A 26,024-nucleotide genomic window follows, 5' to 3' on the forward strand; every position below is an offset into this window, starting at 1 on the left:
TGTAGAATATGATGAGTCGGGAAGCAGAAGCAACCGTGGCTCCACAACCTTTTTCTCCTCTACTTTTAAGGCATGTGTTCTTTTGGGGTGGATCTGATTTTGTTCCGGTGTTCTGAATCAAAGCAGAAGCACGTGCAGGGGAGGTGGGACGGGTGTCAGGGTAACCACAAAGGGGAATGCTCCCTGGCTCCAGCTCTCAGGAGGCTCCTGAGGGCTCCCAAAGAAAGCTGTGCTGCCTTCTGGATTCCAGGCAGCACAGGCTCCCTTCAGTTGAACCTGAGGCAGTTCCAGCCCGCCAAGCCATTTCCCTTGGCCACCCAGAGCTAGACGGGGAAGAGGTAAAGGAGATTTTGGCAAGAACAGATGATTGGCCCCTGCTGCTAAAACATGCCTGCCCACAGTGCTTCAGAGTAAAGGTATTAACTGAAGTTCCGGGGGAACGCCCTGATTGTCTCTGGAACTGGGATCCTTCAAGGCACGGGTCTGCGCGCAGCGCTGGGGTGCCACTGGAGAGCCACATGCGCCCACCTCCTTCCGTCTCCCCGCCTCCTCCCCATGTGTGGAGGCACCCCTCTCTACAACGGGAACTTGTAGAGCAAAGCTAACATACAGTAATGTCAACTCGGCCAAGAGAAATAAGGCGGCGGGGCTGGCCGTGCGCCAGAGGGAGGCGGCGGCCCCTAACCGAAGGTTTCCGCACGGAGAATTACGCCGCAGAAGCAGCAACAGACCGGCGTATTCATGAGCTCGTGTCACCGGGAGGTCGCTGCCAGGCCTTAGCCCAACCACCATTTCGTTTCAGGAAATGCTGCCAGACTCCAAAATCAGCATAGCAAGGCTGTCCCTGATACCTAGATGCGTAAATCAGGGCCGCCAAGGGGGTCGGCCTGCGGCCACTAGGCTCAAGCGAGGAAGACGCCCGGCCAGTGCTCAGGCTCCAGATCTGATTGGCTTAATGTGGTCTGGGACAGACCATCCTGAGCTTCTGAGGCGCAGAAAGAGAGGAAAAGCCTATCATGGGAGCTGTGTGGTTTCTCAAAGCCAATGTGGTGCAGAGGCGCAGCGGCAGGGCTCGCTGACCTGGGACCGGTGTTGCTGTGTACACGGGAAGTCAGGCATCAGGACACACATTTGAAGCAGTCTGAGGACCCTGTCACCTGCCCTGAGGATTAGACCTGAGTTATTTATAGTTTCCAATTTGCTTTACAAGCCCTTGGGCAAGTGGTTCAGGCTGGCAGGATGCAAATCAGCGTGCGTGTTTGGGTAGGAGTATTCACTAACTTCACTTGTTTTGTGATTCTCTTGGAAGGTAAATAGGGCAAAAAACTCACATTTCCTGTTTTCCAAGAATCAAGGAGGGATTTGCTTGCTTACTTATCAAGTGTCTCTGGTACTCACCTAGATAGAAATATGGACCGGAGAAAAGGTGATTCTCCCTGTGTGTACATATTAAATATATTTGTATGCCTTTTCTCCTATTAGGAAAAAAGAGGCTGGGTGCGGTGGCTCATGACTGTAATCCCAGCACTTTGGGAGGCCGAGGCAGGTGGATCACTTGAGGTCAGGAGTTCGAGAGCAGCCTGGCCAGCATGATGAAACCCCATCTCTACTAAGAAGAAGAAGAAAAAAAAGATAGCAGGGCGCGGTGGTGGGCATCTGTAATCCCAGCTACTCGGGAGGCTGAGGCAGGAGAATCGCTTGAACCTGGGAGGCAGAGGTTGCAGTGAGCCGAGATTGCGCTACTGCACTCCAGCCTGCGTGACAGAGCAAGACTCCATCTCAAAAACAAAACAAAACAAAAAAAGAAAGGCAAGAAATATGGAGGGTGGATGTGGTTCACAGAGGTTTGTGAGAAAACGTGACATGCGAGATTGATGTGCTATTTCTCTTGCCCCACCACCGCTGGGTATGACATGTGCTCCCTGCACTGAGTCCCTTTATCTGATAGGACATTGCCATCATGTCACTTAGAAAAAAAGCTCACTGAAATTCTGCTACAATTCCCTGTACTTAGAATGGAAGCAATTTGTTAGTTTAAGTGTCTTCCAGGAAAGAATATTGTGTCAGGAGGTCATCAAAATGTCTCCTAAAACCCCTCATTGTCTTACTAGCCGTAAAAATGGGACAGGGTTCCTAACTTTTTTGGCCCTTGGTTGGTTTATGAATGAAATGGCATCGTACACATACACACATACTTACATATGAATATACATGCATATATGTATACTCACATATCACACACGGAAGCCAATTGCAACCATTATATGAAAACATTATCTGAATGTGTGTTCTGATTAGAAATTTAAGACATTATACACATTTGTGTAATGTAAGCACACTACTAATATTTTTTGAGAATGGTGGCTATAGCTGATGATTGATGATAGAAATCCAGGTCTTATGGAGGGTGTGTGAAATATTAGCCTGGTGAATCCGACTTTTAAACTACGTTTAATCCTACTTTTTCCAGGGCAGAGTCATTTGTTCACGTGCTTGGAAGGAGTAGAACCAAGTGTTTATGAGCGTGGACTTTGGAGTCAGGTAAATAGAAGTCCAAATCCTTTCTACCACTCATAGCTATGTGACTTGGGGGCAAGTCACTTAACCTATCTGAGCCTATATTTTCTTATTTATGAAATGGAGATAAAGATGCTTGGCTCATGGCTGGTTGTGACCGCATACTGTCCACTGGGTAGTGCCATGTCAGGTTGTGATTTCTTGAAACCATGAGGATCAAACAGGAATTCTGAAGATGACAGAATAGAAGCATGCAAAGAACTCGGGTCCCTGATGACATTGTTGAGCCACTGGGTTAACAGACCTTGAAAAGTCACTCAATTTTCAGACTTGTCGATACAGGACATAGTATGACGCCTTATTGGTTCAAGTCAGTTGAATTGGTGGTTTTTTTCTGTTACTTGTAGCTGAATGTTTCCTAATTCATCAAATAACTTCATCTTAAATGAAATTAAAAGCGTTTTACCAACCAAAGCCACAAATGGTGTAGACCAGCAGTCTCCAACCTTTTTGGCACGAGGGAACTGTTTTGTGGAATACAATTTTTCCACAGACCCGGGGCAGGGGTAGGGTTGTGGGGAAGGTTTTGGGATGAAGCTGTTCCACCTCACATCATTGGGTATTAGATTCTCATAAGGAGCGTGCACCCTAGATCCCTCGCATGCATAGGTCACAACAGGGTTTGTGCTCCTATGAGAATCTAATGCCACCACTGATCTGACAGGAGGCGGAGCTCAGGCGGTAATGCTAGCTCACCCTCTGCTCACCTCCTGCTGTGCGACCAGGCTCCTAACAGGCCACAGACCACTACTGGCTTATGGCCTGGGAGTTGGGGACCCTTGGCATAGACAGTTCTGCTAAATAGAGGAAAATTCAGATGAAATCAGGGAGGAGGCTTAGGTAACATTTAGGGTAACAATTGAAGGGAGTCTCCAGGGATGCTCTTCCAAGGAGAGAGTTACCAAGGGAGCTGTGGTCACTTTACTTCCAGGAAGCCTTGAAAAGGTTCGGATCAGGAGAGGGCCATGTTTGAAGGTTTTCCAAGGGTTTTTTTTGCTTCTGAATTGTGTATGCGTGTGGAGCATGGACTGGAGTGAGCAAAGATTCCAGTGTGGGGAATGTTTCTCAAAGACTGTTGTAATAATCCAGGTGAGAAATGGTGTGCCTCTGAACTAACGTGGGAACACAGGAGAGGGAGATTTGGAGGTCTGGTGCATTAAGCGAGAATATCGTCAAAATTTTTAAATGAATACCAGGAAATTATGTATCATAGAAACCAAATAAGGGGAGAAGAGAGTGTGTGAAGAAGAAAACAGTGATCACCACTACCACTACTAATATCTTTTTAAAAAAATTTATGAGTTTTATTTTTTGAGAGACAGGGTCTTGCTCTGTCACTCAGACTGGAGTGCAGTGGTGCAATCATGGCTCACTGTATCCTTGAACTCCTGGGCTTAAGTGAGTCTCTTGTCTTAGCCTCCTGAGTAGCTGAGACTATAGGCATGTGCCACTATGGTTGACTAATTTTTTAATTTTTTGTAGAGATGAGGTCTCTCTATGTTTCCCTGGCTGTCCTCGAGTTATCTTCCTGCCTTGGCCTCCCAAAGTGCTGGGATCACACGCATGAACCACACCCAGCTCAATACTAAAATCAATAATGAAACATTGAGGGCTGGCCTTGTGCCAAGCACTGTCAGACTGTTTACACATATTATTCTATTTAATCATCATGAGATACACCCATGACATAGGAGTTCATATTACCTTCATTTCCTGATGAGGAAACCTAGATTTCCAAGACTTCATATCACACTGCTCATAAGAGTAGATCCTGGATCTTACTGCTCCTGAAGCCTATTTATTTACCCATAGGATACTCTCCTGATACGCCACGATGCAGAATGTCAAGTAGGAAAAGAAGCTGTTGCATTGGGCAATTAAGAAGTCATTGGTGAGAGAAGTTTCAGGTAAATGACTTGCTGGTGTATGAAAATACAAGGACAGAGGGGAGGTGGCTAGGGGACCAGCCTTTGAAGAAGCCTAGAGCATGCAGATAGAGTGTTTTAGCCTGGAGATAGACAAGGTCATAAAAGATATTTTTTTCCATTGGGTATCATAAGAATTACTATTCTATTTATTAGCCATAATTACAGTGGTTCGAGGATTACAGGTAGAAAAGTTTACCCTGGTGTCACTTAGAAATCAAAACATTTTCAATACTCAAAGCAATTTTTTCTCTTACTAGGGAACTTAAAACGTTCATGGAAAATAGAATGACAAGATAAATGTTAAAAATATAAACTTTATTTCTCTACGTAAGCTCTTCAAGTTTCAGATAATTGTATAAGTGATGATATCAGCCATTTAGTCCATTCCTAAAGAACTGAGGGTTCTGGGAATGTAACCATGTCAATACAATCATTTTTACATTATAAACTGAGAAAATGAGTGTTCTTTAACGATTTTTTAAGACTAGAAAACAAAAACAAATCAGAAGGACTGAAATCAACACTGTAAGGTGGATGCCTAATGATTTCCCATAAAAACTTTCACAAAATTGCCCTTGTTTGAGGAGAAGAATGAGCAGGAGCATTGTGGTGGTGGAGGAGGACTCTCTGGTGAAGCTTTCCTGGGTGTTTTTCTGCTAATGTCTTGATTAACTTTCTCAAAAGCAGATGTTATTGTTCTTTGGCCCTCGAGAAAGTCAATAAACAAAATACCTTGAGCATCCCAAAAAACTGGTGCCATGGCCTTTGCTTTTGATTGGTCCATGTTTGCTTTGACTGGACCACTTCCTACCTCTTGGTAGCCATTGTTTTGATTGTGCTTTGTCTTCAGGATCGTATAAGTAAAGCCATATTTCATCTCTGGTTACGTGTTTCTTCTCCTGAAGAAATGCTTCAGGATCTTGACGCCACTTGTTTAGAATTCCCAAAGCTCATTGCTTTCTATTTCCTCTGCTCTTGATCTGGGCACAATGATTTTGGCACCCATCAAGTGGAAAGTTTGCTCCACTTCAGTTTTTCCGTCAGAATTGTGTGAGCTGAACCAATTGAGATGATGTTATTGTTAGTTGATTGTTAGTAATTGTTAGTTAGTTAATTGAGATGATGTTAGTTATTGTTTCTGCTCTTAATTGTTGGTTCTTTTCAATTAGGGCATGAACAAAATTAATTTATTCCCTGCAAATTGATGTAGATTGTCTGCTGCTATGGGCTTCATATTCTACGTCATCTTACCCCTTCTTAAAATAAATGAGCCATTTGTAAACTACTGCTTTCTTTGGGGCATTGTCTCCATTAACTTTTTATAAAGCACTAATGATTTCACCATTCTTTTGCCCTAGCGTCAAATTTGGTGTTTGTTCTTGTTTTACTTTAGCAGAATTCATGTTGCTGTGACAGGGATTCTTTTCCAACTGATGTCTTATCCTTCAGAATGCCTGAAACTAGATCCTGCTGAAACATGTTATAACAAGTTAGTACAAATTTATGTTGGTGCAAAAAAATTTGAAATACATGAATTTTTTTCATAATATTTCCATGAATGTTTTGAAGACCTCTAGTATTTCATATCAAATTCTAAGCAGAAAGATTTAGCAATTCTAAGTCTGGTTAGACTGAGAAGTCATGTCAGTTGCTGGCCACAGTAGAACTTGGAATGACAACCTGTCTTCCATCCCCTCCAATAGTTTTGGGATGAGCATCCTAATTAAATGGACAATATCTAATCAAAATTGAGAGTCTGTCACAAACTTGCCCAACGATTATTTACATATGTGAGATTGCTGTTGTACAGTGGACTTTTCTGGGGAACACTTTCCAGACTCAGTGTTTATTAGAAAAGGATTCTGGCTGGGTTGCTGGCTCTGTGAGCCAATCACAAATGCCAAAATTGCTGGCTAATTGCTTCAGTGTAAATGCCAGCTCTCCTCTGGGGCTTCTGAAAGGTTAACATTCTCTTGATACTCCCAGCTCTGCTCTTGAGCCCTGGGAGGCTGCCCAGTTGGTAATGGGAAAAGGGTAGCAATGGCCACTTTTCCTCTTCCTTAGGATGGGATTAATGAGAGAGACTGGAGATTGAGCTATTACACATACTTATTTGCAGTCTTGATGGAATCTGAGGGTCTGATTTTCATGACTTTTTGGATTGCGTGCTTCCAGGGGATAGGAACATCTACACCTCTTCTTACCCCTCCTTCTTAATCTGGAAACACTCCATAGAGAAGTGGAGGGCAAGTAGAGGGCATGCTTTCCAATTAAACAGGAGGTTTCAACATGATGATGTAAATAACGAAATAATTATACTTCCCTGAGGCATTGTTAGACTTGTCTTTTAAGGACTTTTAGTTTCTTTCTTGATGAAACAAATTTTGTTAGCAGGCAAGCTTTTGGAGACCAGAGACCAGGTTTTTTTGGCTCTTTTATATCTATCATAATCATGATTGCTGTTCATGAAATATTTTCAGTTCTTTCCTTTTCTGGGCACATGGTAGGATCCCACTTCCTGACCACTTTGTGGGTAGGTGGGTTCTTGAGATTAGTCTGGCCAATGAGTTATGATACAAAACATGTGTCATTTCTGTGCTAGAAGATTGAATTTCCTGCTTGAGATCCTCCAGAGCTTTCCTTTCTCTTTGGCAGGACAACCAGTAATATGCACGATGGTGGCTGCTTTATCAACATGAATACCTAAATATTTAGGAAGAATAGACTCCACTCCCATCCCCAGCTCCTCTGCCCTCCTGCTAACTGTCAACAGACATGTAATATGAGTGAAAAAATCAACTTTGGTAGCTTTAAGCCACCAAAAATTTGGGGCTGGGCACGATGGCTGACGCCTGTAATCCCAGCACTTTGGGAGGCTGAGGCAGGTGGATCACCTGAGGTCAAGAGTTCGAGACCAGCCTGGCCAACATGGGGAAACCCCATCTCTACCAAAAATACAAAAATTAGCCAGGCATGGTGGTGGGCACCTGTAATCTCAGCTACTCAGGAGGCTGAGGCAGAAGAATTGCTTGAGCCTGGGAAGTGGAGTTTGCAGTGAGCCAAGATTGTGCCACTGCACTCCAGCCTGGGCAACAGAGCGAGACTTTGTCTCAAAAAAAAATAAATAAATAAAAACAAAAACAAGGCCGGGCGCGGTGGCTCAAGCCTGTAATCCCAGCACTTTGGGAGGCCGAGACGGGTGGATCACGAGGTCAGGAGATCGAGACCATCCTGGCTAACCCGGTGAAACCCCGTCTCTACTAAAAAAATACAAAAAAAAACTAGCCGGGCGAGATGGCGGGCGCCTGTAGTCCCAGCTACTCGGGAGGCTGAGGCAGGAGAATGGCGTAAACCCGGGAGGCGGAGCTTGCAGTGAGCTGAGATCCGGCCACTGCACTCCAGCCTGGGTGACAGAGCGAGACTCCGTCTCAAAAAAAAACAAAAAAAAAAACAACAACAAAAAAAAAAAACAAAAGAATTGTTTGTTACTACAGCATAATTCTTACTGACACAATGTAAGAGCTAACCTATATTTCAAGTACAAACTTCATCTATATAATTTAGTATATGCTTTGAGCCACTATATACTGTAAGCACCTTAAGGGCAGAGGTGGTGTTCTATTCATTTTGTATTCCTGGCATCTAGCAGAGATACAGGATGTTTCGTAACTAAAGTTACTGTATGAATGCTTGGACACCTGAAGAGACTGGAAAATATGAAGAGAATGAGTAACTGAAATTCAATGTTTCTCCTAAATTTTAAGCTAATAGTTTCAGCTCCTTCTCTTAGCATTGCTTTCAAAAGAACAGCTTTTAAGCGTAAAATTTCACTAGATATATTTTCTCTCTCCCTGCAGTCTCAAGTGGAATCATAGTAAATTACAGAAAAATAGTCTTTGGAGAGAACAGGAATCTGGTTAATCCACAGGCCACACAATCATGGTTGAAAAATTGGGTATGTTCAAAACAAGGGTGTTATTTCTCTTTTGGATAAGGGGAAGGCTTGCAACATCCATTCTAGAGGTAGAGATGTCTAGTCTTACAGTCAGTGGTCTCAAATATTTGCCACTCACAACCATCCAATAACTTTATAAGTAATATGATAATTGATTTTTCCTTATTTTATTCAGATTAAGCTTCTCAGGATCACTAATTTGGCTAATTAGAGGAATGAGATGATCAGTAATACCATTTCAAATGGCTCTATTTCTAGCCAAATGCTAAGAATAATTTTAGTTAACATATTGGCTGAACACAGAGTTTCTATGGAACTTTCCGAAATATTGAAATAACTGGAAGGTTCTCCCACTATTGTTTGAGTAATAGCCCGGAAATTGGTCATTCTCACACTTCATTCAGGCCCCTGACCATGCTACCTAAAAAAGCCATAGCTTCACCCTGGACATACCTTCTTACTTGTGATCTGAAATTATACTCTTTTTACTTGTGTACTTGGCTGTTGTCCAGTTTTCTCCACTTGAGTGTAAGTTCCATGAGGGACAGAGGGACACTTCTGTTCACTGCTTTCATTCTGGAACCTAGAACAGTGCCTGACACATACTCATTACTCAATTTGTACTTATTCAGTGAATGAGCGAATGAATGAGTGAATGGATCCATCTCTTGAAGCAATACTTGAATCACAGAATTCTTATATTGACAGAAGCAGAAGGGAACCAGAAGTGCTCCAACTGAAGGCCCCCATGCTGCAGACCAGCAGACTATCAGCCATGCATAGGATCACACACAGCCGTGGGAGAGCAGGGACCATGACTCTTAGTCCTGTCCAGTTCTGCATGCCAATGCCTCCTCTACAGCTGCTGGAGAGGGAGGAGTTTGGGGAAGGTGCAGACACCTGGAGGGGAAAAGAGAAGTGCTGGGAACAGAGGACACTAGTGCCTTCAGCACATCCCATCTTCCCATGGCCACCCAGCTGACCTATCCCAGCAAAGGTGGGAGTGAAAGTTACAGGGATTCTGGGCCAGGTGCGGTGGCTCATGCCTGTAATCCCAGCACTTTGGGAGGCTGAGGAGGGCAGATCACTTGAGGTCAGGAGTTCAAGACCAGTGTGACCAACATGGTGAAACCCTGTCTCTACTAAAAATACAAACGTTAGCTGGGTGTGGTGGTGCACGCCTGTAACCCCAGCTACTCAGGAGGCTGAGGCAAGAGAATCGCTTGAACCCAGGAGGCAGAGGTTGCAGTGAACCAAGACTGCGCCATTGCACTCCTGCCTGGGGGCCAAGAGCAAAACTCCATCTCAAAAAAAAAAAAAAAAAAAATTACACGGATTCTGGAAGGGAGAAGAATAAAAATGATGTGTGGGACATACCAAATAGAGAGGGCAGGGTGTCAAGACTTCCCCCCAACTTTCCATCATAAATTTAGAGTGCCTTTTCTTTTTCTGTAGCTCTTTTAAAAATTATGAGCCACTGAGTATTTTAAAGGGGCTTTCTGTTATGTCATAAATATTCAGACTGGAAATGGTAATTGTTCCCTGTGATTAATTCTGCTTACTTGGGAAAGTTGTGCAAGGTTTTCACTGGAGGGGATGTCTTTTATGTTTTCATGTTACTCATGTATATTGCAATTTGTTCTGAACTGGACTTGAGACAGTGGAGTTAGGGTTGAGGGCTTTTCTTTTTCTTTTTTTTTTTCTTTCTTTCTTATGGCAGTGTTTGGAAATACTTAAATTGGATGGTTTGTATTACCCCTCCCTGGGCTGAGATTAAGGTAATTGATGGGGCTCAGGGCCAGAAGTTCCTCCCAGCTATTTCAGTGGTATTGGTCTGGGGTTAATGGAGAAAAACGGGTGTTGAAGGTTACAGCGTTTCCCTTTGCTTCCATTTTAATGATACGTGCCTGCCAGTGTTTTCTCTTTGAAGAGCAATTTAATAAACAATCACTGGCGTTTCATGTTGAGGGTAAGATTTGTAATGGCATTCATCTCCCCGGGAGTTCTTCCTCAGCAAGTGATTGGATCAAGGCCGTTGCAATGAACACAGGCCAGCCCAGCCTGGGGCCTTTGAATGTATCATGGGTTCCCCCATGCAGGGCATGAAGATAGGCTGGGGGCTGGGGTGGGGGACAGTTTTCAGAATGATTCCGAACTCCGCTTAGATTTCTCTGATTTTAAAGACATTTCCCAAGGAAGTCAAACCTGAGCCTGCAATTACACTGAGGACCCTTGCAGGGGAGGCCAAGGGGCAGTGGGCACAGAAAGCTCTGGAATGTGATCTTCAGCCGGAATCTCTGCTTTAGGGTAAGAAGGAAGCTGAACAGCCAAGGGCTTTTATTGTTAAAGAGGAAAGTGGGGGCTCTTAGGCTTGAGAAGGAAGATCATCATCAAATGGTGCTTTATTCAGCATCCACACTGGGAATGCACTGTTCTGGGTGCTATACAAAGCAAACCTGGGCGAGGACTGGGGTTTGTGCATCTATTTTTTAAATTAAAATCACATGTAAATTTATACAGCCACAGTGAGGGTGGGACTTAGGTTCTAGCCAAGGTGCTGCGTGAGCCTGTGTGGGGTTGGGCCCAGGTATGCATGCTCAGAAGTAAGGAGCTTGACTGTTTCCCAGTTTCTCCTGTTCCGAAATGAACAATGATGGTGCTCCAGCAAAAGCACTGTGAACAGGGGAGTGCCACAAAGTGTCCCTATGGCATGCTCCAGGGCTGAGGAGGAGAAGGACATCTGTCATTCCTCTCCATCAGTGGCGAGGTTCTGTGTGAGGCCATTGGGACCAACACCACTTGTCTCAAAGACCATTTTAAAATGATCATTTCTGTAAAGCCAAAGGTTGGCAGCATCTCAAATGTGGCAAGCTGTTTATTTATTCTTTATCCTTTTGGCATGTCAAGATTGGAGAGGAAGTGGCACCCAGACATCCCTGTTTGGGACTCCTTTGAGAGCAGAGGTGTGACTTTTGACAAGGGGAGAGCTGGTGGTGGCCAATTCTCAACTACTTCAAGGAAGCGGCGCTCATGGGCACACCGTGGCGGTAACTGACACTCACTCAGTTGAGAGTGGCTATTCTTGTGGCTGTGGACCTGCATACTGTACTTTGTTTTATTTTTGAGATGGAGTCTCGCTCTGTTGCCCAAGCTTGAGTGCAGTGACGCGATCTCAGCTCACTTCAACCTCCGCCTCCTGGGTTCATTCAATTGGTTTTCCTCCTCAGCCACCCGAGTAGCTGGGATTACAGGTACATGCCACCATGCCCGGTTAATCTTTGTATTTTTGGTAAAGATGGGATTTTGCCATGTTGGCCAGGCTGGTCTTGCACTCCTGACCTCAAGTGATCTGCCCTCCAAAGTGCTGGGATTACAAGTGTGAGTCACCGTGCCCAGCCATACTATATACTTCTATATCCTGTTTATCTTTTAAAAATCCCAACAACAAACAAGATATTCTAAACTTTAGCCAGTGAGATGCTTATTGGAAGTAATAATACAAAACTTACAATATGCCAAAGCGACTACAGAATAATTAGTATGGCCCCTTGGTGATGGTGGAAATGAGTTTTGACGGGTGAGTATGAAAGCAGATGTGGCCAGCATATGTTAAGGATGGAATTGGAGCTGCCAAAGATCTCCTGCAATAGCTCTTTAGAGTCAGCCTTTAGGTCATGCTTTTACTTAGGCTGCCATAAAACCTAGAGGCTGGGACTTTCTCTGGCTTAGCCAGACACAATATTAAATGTAGAATAAGGAATTAGGGTCAGGGCAACCTAATTATTCTCCAACCTCTATCCACTCACCCATTTTTGCCGGCAAATACACATTGAGATTGTCCTCCAAGACTCCAGTTAGGTGGAAGAAGAAGAGTGGTTTTCCTTCTCTGTATTTCTGGGAAAGAATTAATTCTAATTCTGGTGGGTTTTTCTGTAGCAAGATTGTGTGATGAGTTCGTAAGCTGCTCATGACAAATGGGAGACTGAGGATGGTTGAATGAAAAAGTTCTTACTAGAGTCATAAAGGGCTGATTTTTCAGGACAGATACAATGCTACCTGCCTCAGTAGAGTGCAGTGGCTGACAGAGGGTTCCAGAAGGATTCTCCCACCTCCCATTCCTAGCTCTGCTGTTTACAAGCTGTGTGACTTTAGGCAAAGCGCTGAACCTTTTGAGTGCCTCCATTTCTGTATCTGGGAAATGGGCATGATGATAAATTTACCATAGGTTGTGGTTGAGGCAAGAGAATAGGCTCTGGAGGCAGGGAACCTAAGGCCAGTTCAAGCTGACCTCTGAGAACTAAATTGAAAGGAAAACCCCAACTTTCCAAGCTTAAGTAACAAAAGGACCAGATGCTACTCCTTAGCAAACCCCTTCTTTTCTACACAGCAGATGGAATATTGAAAGTACCTCTGATTGAGGGCCAAGTCTTTGTTTGCACAGGAGTGCAACTTTGTAACTTCATTTTAGCCTCTGATTGGTTGCTTTCTGCAACCAGACTGCAATCAGACTGATTGCGGGCTACTACTTCATTTGCATGAGATGAACAGCAAGTGGCAAGCAGGAAACCTCTAGTGGGTATTTGGAGCCAGAAGATTCTGTAACTGAGTTCTTGAGCCCCTATGCTCTGGCTGCTCCCTCTCAGTGTGGTGTACTTTCGTTTTCAATACATCTCTGCTTTTGTTGCTTCATTCTTTCCTTGCTTTGTGAGTTTTGTCCAATTCTTTGTTCAAAATGCCAAGAACCTGAACATCCTCCACTGGTAACATGGTGAGGGCTAAGTTACTGTAAGGGTTCCATGAGTATATTATGCATAAAACACCGGAACAGTGCCTGACACGTAGTAAATACTTGATAAATGCTACAGTGATTCCTTCTTAGTACAGAACCTCAAATGGATATACCTATTTCCGTCTCTCTCACGCCTATTGAATCTGTGTTAGGTCCTAATATTTTGCCTGAGGGAGTTAGACTTGTTGGGTTTACCAATAAAATGATCAGTTCACGGCCTTATGCCCTTCATAAGAAGCAGTTAAATGAATGTTGGTTGAAAAGCCCTATGCACTTCTTCTTCCTTCAGGACAGTGAAATGCTATCTCAGGTCAGGTTAATACTGCTAATGTGGGAAAAAATTTAGATCTCCATATTCATCTAGTGAATTTGGAAAGGCACAAGTTATTCAGATTTATCAAATTAGTGACTCTTAAATTTAGCTCTGTGTCTGCAACAGCAAAAGAACTTAATATAAATACCAGTATCTGGGCACCACTCCAGATCTGTGATGTGGTCTGAGCATCTGTATGTCTAATAAAAGTTTCTCAGGTGATTCGGAGCACAAAACTCCAAATGAGTACACAACCCATAATACTGCTTTAGTTAAGCAGAGCTGAATAAGGTACCACTAAAGGTACATTTATATTGAACAGGGTTCTTCCTGTTAGTATCTTTCATTATGAAATTAATGACTTGCTGTTATCTCTGGAAAGATATATCTGGCAAAAGAAATCCTAAAGGAATCAAGATTAAGTGATTTTGGAAATCTAAGCCTCTTGGTTAGGCATTCCATACATGACTCTTTGTTGCTGTCAACCTGGATTCACACATTAATGATACTAGAATTCACAAGTGTCCCAGCACATTACAACACACTCGATCAATAATCGAAAAGGAGCCGCAGAAATAATTTAAGTAAGATTGCAATTGCCACTGAGCTCTGACCTTTCAGAAACACTCGTACACGAAAGTTCCAGGATCGCCATGTTGCATGGTTCCAGGGGGCACTGTTTGCAGAGTGTAGACTGAAGACTGCCTCAGAGGAAGGGTGACTTGCTGGCCCTGCAGGACGGGGCACAGGCGCAGGGTCCCTGCCCAGCACAACCACGCCCTATCCTAGCTGCAGTCTGAGGGCCCCGCAGGGGAACTCCCCTCTCTTACTCACCTCCATCCCCTCCACCTCAGCTCCTGCAGCCTCCATGCACTTCAGTGGGAAATGGATCTGCACTACAAACTGCCCCCCTTGCAGAGTTCCAAGCTCATCTAATTACATAGTGTTTAGAACAGTGCAATAAATCCAAAGATACTTCCTTAGCCCTGGAAGTGAATAGAATAGTTTTATGTCATTAAACCCCACAACCAAGGGAACCTTTATGACATGGACTTCTTTGGGAAGTGATGCCTCTGTCCATGTGAGGGTCCTGGCTCCTGGTAGGTTTCTTCCGGTGCCTCCCAGGCAGTTAGAGGGCGCCGCTCTCATTAGGTCATGTTTACTGAAGGTGCTTGTTTTCTGTCTCTCCATTCATTCGGTTACAGGACACCCGATGGGACAAAGCGTGTTGTAACTGACCACCAATGGAGCTGGCTCTGTTCACGGATTAAGGTTGTCTTGGCAACCAGCTTTGCTGAACTCACCACAGCAAACATGGAATGAATGACTGGGTCAACACCCCAGATAAAAAGAGGGTTATGCAACTGTTTGCTGAACCCTTGGCGGGATTTTTTTTTTCTGGACATTTCCCAGAATGTCCCCATATTCAAATATTCCAAATGAAGAATTGCTATTTAAACCCATAACAAGTATTGCCATTGTTCATAGAAAAGAGCTGTTGCTTTTGGAAATATAATTTAAGATCTGTAGACGATTTGAACTGGGTGTTGCTTCAGTTTCAGTAACCGTGCAAAAGCGTATTTAACGATAAGTTTTCCCTAGACAGGAAACGAGAGAGGCCACTCATGTATTTCTAATGATCTACATAAATAATTTCATCTACTTAGATTCAAAACTTTAGTCATTAAATGGTTTTACTCTCAGCTAAATAGATTCTTGAAAATGAATTTTAAAACGGAGAAATAAGCTTTTGAAAAAAAATTCAGAGACAGGATGGAGCCTCTCTTTGTGGAAAAGCAAATTGGCAAACAGGACAATTTATTTAAGACAGTGAGTACAAAGGGAGCAAGGTTCTGCGCTCTTCTGTTCCCCAAGCCATTTAATTCTATGCAAACAATTACATGGTAATCTAATCCAGGTTTCTAGAATAGTTTATGTTTATTTCTGTCTCGGACGGGAAGGAAAATATTGCACCGGGTAAGATAGTTAACAGTTGTTATGACTTGTACCTGGGTGGTTGACACAGTTTTCCTCATAATTATTCTATGTGTTTTCCTGATTTGTAGATTTCTCCTATTTTCTGAGCTCTGACTCCTGGGAGATGTTCTTCCCAGCTTCTTCCTCTTCCCGCCTTTTCTTTTTCTCCCAATAGAATCTGATCTGGGTTTTATATAAAGTAGGCTCTAAGAGCTGGTTGTGGTCCTGTTAAACAGCTCACTTCAGATGCCTGACTTGAGATCTTTCTTACTTTTCTCCTGTTTGCTCAGAAGACACTGGCCCATGTTTCTTTCAATTCAAATCGTACTTCTCTCAGTAGCAGTTTGTCCTGTCCTTAAAATCCAGCCAGGGGGAGAAGAAGCCATGAAATATCTTGAAGAGTTTTTATGTCTTTTTAATTGCTCATGGCCTAGATTAATTATTCCGGATTGAGTGATTGATTGTTAAGTGTAGCAAGGGTACACTTATCACCAGATAATTTCAAAATCATTCAGATAATTTCAAAATATCTTCCTTTTTATTGTGTTTTTGCTTCCTGTTTTTATCTTAAACACAAACTTTTTTCTGGAAAATTATGGATAAAAATAATGAACATAAGTGTAAAAGAATATGTATTTTTTGAAGTAAATGTTTCAAACAGCACTTACTGTATACTTATTTTTATATTTTTTAGAGACAGGGTCTTGCTCTGTACCTGGGCTGGAGTGCAATGATGTGATCACAGCTCATTGCAGCCTCGGCCTCCTGGGCTCCAGTGATCCTCCCACCTCAGCCTCCCAAGTAGCTGGGACTACAGCCACGCAACACTACACCTGACTAATTACAAGTTTTTTTGTAGAGATGAGGTCTCACTATGCTGTCCAGGCTGGTCTCAAACTCCTGGCCTCAAATGAATCCCCTACCTTGGCCTCCAAAAGTAAACAGCACTTGCTATTATTTTTAACTTTTTATTTTGTGATAATTATAGATTCAAAGGAAGTTGCAAAGAAATGTGCAAGGAGTTCTGGTGCCTATTCATCCAGTATCTTCTAACAACCTGCATGACTACAGCACAATATCAAAATCAGGAAATTGGCATTGGTACATTCCGAAGAGTTTATTCAAATTTCAAAAGTTTTGCATGCATTTATGTGTGTGTGTGTGTGTATGTGTGTGTGTGTGTATGTCGCTCTATGTAATTTGATCATGTGTATAGCTTTGTGTAATAACTGTCACAAATAGGATCTATAATCACCACAAGTCTTTCTCATGCTTCCTTTTCATGGTCACGTTTACTCCCTTTCCAAAAGCCCCATTCCTGACCCCCCAGCAAACATGAATTGATTCTTCATCTCTATAATTACATGATTTCACTATTGCATAAATGGGATGATGCAGTATATATTCTTTTGAGATTGGCGTTTTCACTCAGCATAATTTCCTTGAAATTGATCCAACTTGGTGCATCAGTCAATAGTGTATTCCTTCTTATTGCTCAGTAGTATTTCATAGTATAGAAGTACAGTTTGTTCTACCGTTCACCTATTGAAGGCCATTTAGGTAGTTTCCAGTTTTTTACTTGCATGAATAAAACTGATGTAAATCTTCTTGTAGACGTTTTTCATGAAAATAAGTTTTTATTTTTCTGGGATAAATGCCCAGTAATGCAATTGCTGGGTTGTGTGGTAAGTCCATTTTTAGTTTCAAAAGAAAGTGCAAACTTTTTTCAGAGTAGTTGTGCCATTTGCAGTCTCATCAGTAATGTATGAGTAATCCAGTTTCTCCACATCCTTGCCAGCACTGAGTGTTGTATTTATTATTTTATCCATCTTAATAGGTATATAGAGACAATTACTGTGACTTTAATTTGCATTTTCCTAATGGTTAATGATGTTGAGCCTCTTTTCATAGGCCTATTTGCTATCTATATATCCTCATCAGTGAAAAATCTGTTCATGTCTTTTGTCCATTTTCCAACTGAATATTTTAAAATGTTGAGTTTTGAAAACTTGTTTTCTATTTTAGATATAAACCCTCTGTTAAATATGTGATTTGCAGTATTTTCTCCAAGTCTGTAATTTGTCTTTCTATCTTCTTTTTTTTTCGAGATGGAGTCTCGCTCTGTTTTTGAGGCAGAGTCTGGCTCTGTTGCCCAGGCTGGAGTGCAGTGGCGCGATCTCGGCTCACTGCAAGCTCCGCCTCCTGGGTTCCTGACATTCTCCTGCCTCAGCCTCCCCAGTAGCCGGGAGTACAGGCTCCCGCCACCACGCCTGGCTGTTTTGTATTTTTTAGTAGAGATGGTGTTTCACTGTGTTAGCCGGGATGGCGTGATCCGCCCACCTCGGCCTTCCAAAGTGCTGGGATTACAGGCGTGAGCCACTGCTACCAATCTTTTATCTTCTTAACAGGGTCTTTCACAGAGCAAAAGTTTTAAGACTTTGATGAGGACCAATAAATTTTTCTATTTTTATGTTTTACATTGATACATTTTATCACACATTTTAATTTTTAAAATAAGAAATGAGATTTAGACTGAGGTTTTTTTTTTTTTTTTTCCTCTATGAGTGTCCAATTTACCAGCACCATTTTTCAGAAAGGCTGTCTTTCTTTCATAGAATCACTTTTGCTTCTTTGCCAAATATTAAATGAAGGTATTTTTGTGGGTCTATTTCTGAGCTCTTTATTGTTCCATTGATATGTGTGACTGTATCTCCACCACTATCACACTGTCTTGACTACTGTAGCTAAGTAGTAAGACTTAATATCAGGAAGAGTGACTTCTACCCCTTTATTCTTTTAAAAAATTGTTTTGGCTATTATAGGGAATTTTTGTTTCCATATAAATTTTAGAATAAGATTTTCAATTTCAATTTTTTTTTTTTTCTGAGATTTTGACAAGAATTACATTATACTTGTAGATCTGGGGAGAATTGAGAAGTTTACTATGCTGAATATTCCAATCCCCTAACACAATATGGCCCTTCAATTATTTAGGTCTTTTATGATTTTAAAAGATAAATGCATTGTAATTTTCAGCATATAGATCTTTCACCTGTTTCATTAGACTTATACCTAAGTATTTCATTTTCTTTGGAGTAATTGCAAATAGTATTGCAATTAGTTCAGTTTGAACTTGTTTGTTGTTAGTATATGGAAATAAAATTGATTTTTATGTATTGATCTTGTATCCTGGGGCCTTAATAACTGACTTATTTGTCCTAGAAAACTTATTATAGATTCCTTGGGGTTTTGCATGTAGATAATACTTTCATCTACAAATGGAGGCGGTTTTATTTCTTCCATTCCAGCGTGTATGCTCTTTAATTCTTTTTCTTGCCCTATTACTACTGGCTAGAACTTCCAATACTGTGGTGAATAACAGTGGTGAGAGCAGACATCCTTACCTTGTTCCTGATCTTAGAGGGAAAGTGTTCAGTCTTTGAACAGTAAGCATGGTGCTAGCTTAATGGTCATATAAAATTGGGAATAGAAATATAGAATTTGTATAGATGCTCTTTATGTGGTTGAGGGAAGATCTTTATTCCCAGTTTGTTGAGAGTATTTGTCATTACTGGGTTTTGAATTTCATCAAATTTTCTTTCTGCAGCAATTGATATGATCGTGCGAGTTTTCTCCTTCAGCTTGTTAATACTATGGATTAAACATTGATGGATTTTCAAGTGTTGAACCAGGGTTATATACCTGAAAGAAATCCCCCTGGTACTAAAGAACAGTGTATTATTCTTTTTATAACGTTGCTGAATTTGATTTGCTATCTTTTGTGGAGAAATTTTATGTTTAAATTTATAAGAGATATTGAGTTGTAGTTTTAATTTTTTGTTCTGTGTTTGTCTGCTTTTAGTATCAGGATAATAAGTGCCTCATAAAGTGAGTTAGGACCTGTTCTATCCTCTTCAATTTTTTGGAAGAGATTGTTTAAAATTGATGTGAATTCTTCTTTTAATGTTTGGTAAGAGTCTTCAGTGAAATGATTTTCCAAGAGCTGTTAAATTATAAATTCAATTCCTTCAATTGTTATAGGACTATTCAAGTTATCTACTTCATCTGGGCTGAGTTTCATTAGTTTGTGGTTTTGAGGAATTGGTCCATTTCTTTTCTATTGTTGAATTTATGAATAAAACATTGTTCATAGTATTTCTTTATTATCTTTTTAATGGTCACAGGATCTGTTGTGTTTTCCCGTTTTATCTAATATTGTTGGTTTGTGTCTTCTCTCTTTTTATCTTTCTTAGTCTTGCTAGAGATTGGGTTTTCCTCATAGGACCAGATTTTTGTTGCATTAATTTTTTTCTGTTGTTTTCTTGTTTTTAATTTCATTTCTTTCTGCTCTTCTCTTTATTATTTCCTTCTTTCTGCTAAATTTGGACTTATTTTGCTCTTCTCTTTCTGGTTTATTGAGGTAGAAGCTATTATCTTTGACTTGAGACCTTTCTTCTTCTCTAATGTAAGCATTTAGTGCTATAAATTTGCCTCTCTGCCCTACTTTAGATGTCTCTCCAAAATTTTGATGCATTGTATTTTTATTTTCATTCAGTTTTATGTGTTTTACATTTTTTTTTTCTTTTCTTTTAGCACTTGTAAGTGTTGTGTCACTTCCTTCTGGCCTCCTTGGTTTCAAAGAGAAATCTGCTTTCATCTAAATTGGTGTTCCACTACAGGGAATATGTTATTTCTCTCTAGCTATTATTAAGACTTTTTTCTTTCTCTTTTGTTTTCAGAAGTTTCATTATGATGTGTTTTGGTGGGAATTTCTTTCAGTTTATGCTGTTTGGGTTTGCCCAATCTCTTGGATTTGTTGGATTAAGCCTTTTGCTAACTGGAGACATTTTCAGCCATTATTTCTTTGACTCCCTTTTCAACTCCACGTTCTTTCCCCTCTCATTCTGGCACTTCGATAATAGAATATTTTTCAACTTACATTTTTATTCCATAAATGCTAAGAATTCATTCATTAAAATGTTTTTTTGTTTATTTTCTTTTTGAATAAACTCAAGTTCACCAATTGTATTCTTGGTTGTCTCCACTTTACCACTGAATTCATACAGTGAGGTTTTTTTGTTTTTTTTAGTTTTAGTAATTGTAGTTTTCAGTTCTATAATTTTCACTTGTATTTTTCATTTCTATAATTTCACTATAAATTATACTTTTGTATAAAAAAAAACTTCTGTTTCTTTGCCAAGATTTTCTATTTTATTTCTTCCTAGAGAATTTGTAAGTGTAGAAGCATTTTAATGATGGCGCTTAACTTTGTCTGATAATCCGAAGTCGTGATTCATCTCAGTGCAGGTGTCAGTTGATGGTCTTTTCTCACTTTTATGTTTTTTGTGGTTCTTCCTACCACGAATGGCTTTCTGTTGTGTCTTGGATATTTTGAATATTATGTTTGGCAACTTTTGATTCTCTTTCAACTTCTGTTTAAGTTTAGGTCTTGCCTATTTTTGTGAGCTATTGGTTCAATGACCGTTTAATTTCAGAGCCCTTGTGTATTGTTCTAGTTGACTTTGTTCTTCTGCTTCTGCTGGGCTCTCAATCAATCCCTGAAGAGCTTTCCGTGTGAATGGAGGGGTAGTTTTGGAAACACTGGGTTTTAGTTGCTGCTGCAGCTGATTGAGCCTGCCACTGCCTTGGGTTTGGGGTGGATCACTTCATTAGGTCTCTGCTGGATCACCCCTTTCTCAGTTCTTTGGCAGAGAGAGCAAGCATTTTTATTTGTCTAGTCCTGTAAGTGGTTCGATGCTGCAAAAAGGCTACCTTTTTGATGTCCAGTCTGTGATATATGAACCATAGGAAAAAAATGCAAGGAACTCACTCTGACATCATCCCTTAAGGCTTGACATTGTAAGCCTTCTTCTCACTTTTTCAAGTTGTTTTATGATTATCTACTGAATTAGTTCCAGGATATTTAGCTATATTTAGAGAGGAAGAGCAGAGAGAAGTAACTCTGTGTCATCTTGTCCCTGAGCTGGATAGAACGTACTATTTTTACAACAAAAAATGCATTCTCTCCAATAAGAACAATCTTGTGTGTTTAAAAAAATCAGAAAATAAAGATAAGCAACATGGAGAAAGTAAAAGTAGATAACAGTATTGTCACATTGTTAACACATTGATGGATTTTCCTTCTGATCTCCTCTGAATGTGTACTTTTGGAAAAAGTTATCGAGTTTCGTATACATGTATACTAGTGTATCTTAAACATAGACATTTTTAGTTTGCAAAGAAGACACATAGCTAGGTTACTTAAATGAGGAAAACTAAGATTAGAATATGAAGAAATCAAGAAAGCTGTCTTATCGTTGTTCAGTCCAGGTACCAGACTTTAAGAAAGACTGGAAGAACATCTCATTTTCAAGAGGCAAGGCAAGCTCAGGGGACTTCCACCACTAGTGATTGGGCTATTTTATCTCCTTGAAACAGAGATCCATTGGTCCCTGCTACTCTCTTACTGTTCCTAACAGAGAGACTTTGTTTGGATCAGTTTTCATATCACTTAATGTGTGTACTGGGCAGAGTCTTGAGCCAAGCCACATGATAGGAAGCTAGTTTCCCGTATGACCACCTTACACAAGTTCATGTTGGTCTCTCATGGCTCAGGCCCAAGTCCCATACATTGTGACCACAGTAGCAACATTCATGTAACACAATATACTACATTTTACATGGAAAAAAACTACCTGTGGTCAATGTCTCATAAAGGAGTTGTGGGAGGGGAGATACACTGGGAAACCCAGGCCTGTATATTTCAAATATTTAGAACATTTGGTGCCAGGTGCAGTGGCCCATGCCTGTAATCCCAGCACTTTGGGAGGTTGAGGTGGGAGGATTACTTGAGCCCAGGGGTTCAAGATCAGCCTGGGCAACATAGCAAGACCCTGTCTCTTCTAAAAATAAAAAAAAATTAGCTGGATGTTGTGGTGTGTGTCTACAGTCCCAGGTAATTGGGAGGCTGAGATGGGAGGACTATTTGAGCCTGGGAGTTTGAGGCTGCAGTGAGCCATGATTGCACTACTACACTTTAGCCCTTTTTTTTTTTTTTTTTCTCAAAACAAACAAACAAAAAGCAGAACATTTGAGTTGATTTCAAGTTTTTACTAATGTGAAAAACAGCCCTGTGGCTCATCTTTTCACTGGTCTTTCACATCCACAGGGACATGAGTGACTTTCACAGGTAGTAATAATGACAGTACAAATCACAGTTGCTCATAGGACATATAGAACCTCAACAGCTGTCAGTTGGGAAAATACATTCATTCTGCTATATTTCTGCAGAATTCTTATGCCTGAATATCATATTACAAATAACTGAATATATCTCAGTGGCAACCGAGGTTCATAGAGCCAAGTGATATACCCAAAGGCGTGTGACTCAACTATGGAAAATTCTAAGGGTAAACTTCAGGCCTGGTGACATCTAGTCTAGGTGTCTTGCTACTATGCTGTGCTGCCTTTCTCCTCTTAGAAAAAAGTGTTCGTAGGAGACCAAGTCTACAATACTGTTTAGAAATCCCTCTTATTCACATTTTAGGGAGACTTTGAACAATAAACGTAAAACAAAAAATAAGGTTTTTCTTATTGACTCTCAATTAAACAAGGAAATTTATTAGAAATTAACTAGAAAATTTTATTTCTACATATTTTGGTAAATTGAAGATGTTCTCTAAAGAGACTGATTGACACCTGCTGTATACAAGTCTATTAATCACAGCTGCTTGAGTTCTTAGGCTGCCATAGGATTATCCATTTCCTTCATCATTGACTCTTCCAGTCACATATATCCCAGGGCTACTGGGGAGCTTATGATGATAGTTTTCTCAAAATATTTACATATATATTCCCAGGGCTATTGGGGAGCTTATGACAATAGTTTTCTCAAATTATTTACCCCAATCAAAGTATCTACTTTTGGGGAATCTCTGGTACATTGCCTTAGGCATAAAAGCTTAACCAATGGAACATGATTACTAATATTCCCACATTTTAAATTTGTGTTTAAGGTAGATGTTCTGAAATTAAGGGACACAAAAATTTTCTACACATGAGTATATGTTAATAAGAATCAAATAGTTTTAGAATAAAATTCACCTTTGAGAGCTGAAGCGATGATTGATGACATTTTCACATGTCATTCAGATGTTTGATGTTCCACAGATCTCATCTGCTGCAGGTTGGAAGAAATTTAGAAGCAGCAATTCTTTTTTTTTTTTTTTTTTTTTTTTTTGAGGTGGAGTCTCACTCTATCGCCTAGGCTGGAGTGCAGTGGTGCGATCTCAGCTCACTGCAAGCTCCACCTCCCAGGTTCACACCATTCTCCTACTTCAGCCTCCCAAGTAGCTGGGACTACAGGCACCCACCACCACGCCTGGTTAATTTTTTGTATTTTTAGTAGAGACGGGGTTTCACTGTGTTAGTGAGGATGGTCTCGATCTCCTGACCTTGTGATCTGCCTACCTCAGCCTCCCAAAGTGCTGGGATTACAGGCATGAGCCACCATGCCTGGCCTAGAAGCAGCAATTCTTTTAGGCACAGTAAGTAATTAAAAGATCACTTGTCAGAAGTAGGAGCAGTGACAGTAATATTTTCTGAGCACTTCTTAGGTGCCAGATATCTTATATTGTCATCTCACTTAATCCTCAAAACAACTCATGAGCCCACCTATTTCATCAGCCTATTGTACAGGTGGGGAAGCACAAGTTTTGAGAGGTGTGGCGATTTCTGAAAGTTCCTTAGTTAATAAGTCACAGGAAGAGGAGCAAAATGAAGATCGTGTATTTCTAGAGCTTGCGTCATTTTTTTCCCCACAACGTAAAACTGCTTCCTGAAAGTCTTAGGATTAAAGAAGACTGGATTTTAGAAATTAAGGATATATCTCTAAATCGATAGGGTGTAAATCTACTATAGGGTTTCTCCTCAATTAAATTCCAATTAGTTTGTCTTCTAAAATGCATGCAGGTTGGAAATGTGAGTCTTCGGGATCAAGCGAGCACAGCAACCTGGCAGACTTGTTGGTTTTGTTGCAAGACTCAAGGTTAATGTGCCTCTAAATCCTTAAAAGGCACATTAGTGGGTAATTACAACAAATAAAGACTAATGGGAGAACCACATCTGTTTTGTTGATTTTACTTAGAGAAGAATTCTGGGTTAGGAGATTTAGTCAAATTGCTTGACCTGATTTAGCCACCCCTAACCCCAATCCGGAGCATACCTGCAAGGGACTCATTGTCTAATGGAAAGATCTCTTGACCTCATGTGTGCATAGGAAAAGCACAAGCAGCCGTGTGCTGACTCTCATCCTGTTTCTGACACAGTGACCCGGCTGATGACTTTAGACAGGCCACTCATTTTCCTGACCCTGAAAAGCCGTAGAATGTGCCTACGAGGAGGAATGTCATAAAGATATTTTTATCTTTGTTGTCTTCCAAGGGACCCAAAATGTTTTCCAAATGAACTGACAAAAATCCATTTGAGAGAGCTTTCTCTGCTTGAATTGCTCCCAAGGTCTGTGGAGTCCAGGTGCTCATGGAGTGAAACTTTCCAGGTGGACATACCTTTACTTTTTGAGAAATTGGAGTAACAAAGCTTTCACTTGGGACATAGAGAAACTATTATTAGTTTCTTATGCATGGCATAATTAAAAATCAGTTCTTATGCATTTTCCTTATTACATAACATGTAATTCACATCTCTCTGTGGCAAAGACAATGCTACATGTTCACGAAATTCCATTGAATTTCCTAAGCAAGTAGAATGACTTCCTAAGCAAGTAGAATTACTAAGAATCTACTAATTACTAATCTAGTAATTACTAATTACTAAGAATCTACTAAGCAAGTAGAATGACTTCCTAAGCAAGTAGAATTCTACTCTTCCTAAGCAAGTAGAATGACTACATTTCCTAGCCTCCCTTTCAGTTAGATTAGGACCATGGGACTGGTTCTCATCAATGGGGTGTGAGCATTGTAACCCATTTCCAGATCTGATCCTTAGAAATATCACATCTGAACACACTGCCTTGGTTTCCTTGACTCAGTAATCATGGAAGCCATGTGTTGAGTTCACCTCATCAAAAGATGAAGGCAGCCTGGATCCCTGGATTACCAAATGGAGGAGAGATGCTCTGCAGAGTCATCTTTCCCATCAGACTTTATGGAAGAGTCATCTTTCCCATCAGGCTTTCTTTGGCAAGCCACAGAGACTTCTGTTTTTTTGATCATCTTATAATAGCCAAGACTATTCTGAATAATGCATTCTCCTTTTCATATGAGCTTATGCTCTGTATTTCAACTTGAGCCTCATAGAATCTTGACTTTTTATTAAAAGTTTATAACTCTGTAGTCCATCCATCCATCTGATGCTTGACTCTCCTCTACTAGATCTTGGTCAAGGATATTTCAACTTCTATAACAGCCATTTAGAGTAACACTGGCTTTTATAGGTTCCATTTACAGTGAAATACATTATTATTAT

The sequence above is a fragment of the Chlorocebus sabaeus genome, chromosome 9 (genome assembly GCF_047675955.1).
Source record: "Chlorocebus sabaeus isolate Y175 chromosome 9, mChlSab1.0.hap1, whole genome shotgun sequence".
NCBI lineage: Eukaryota > Metazoa > Chordata > Mammalia > Primates > Cercopithecidae > Chlorocebus > Chlorocebus sabaeus.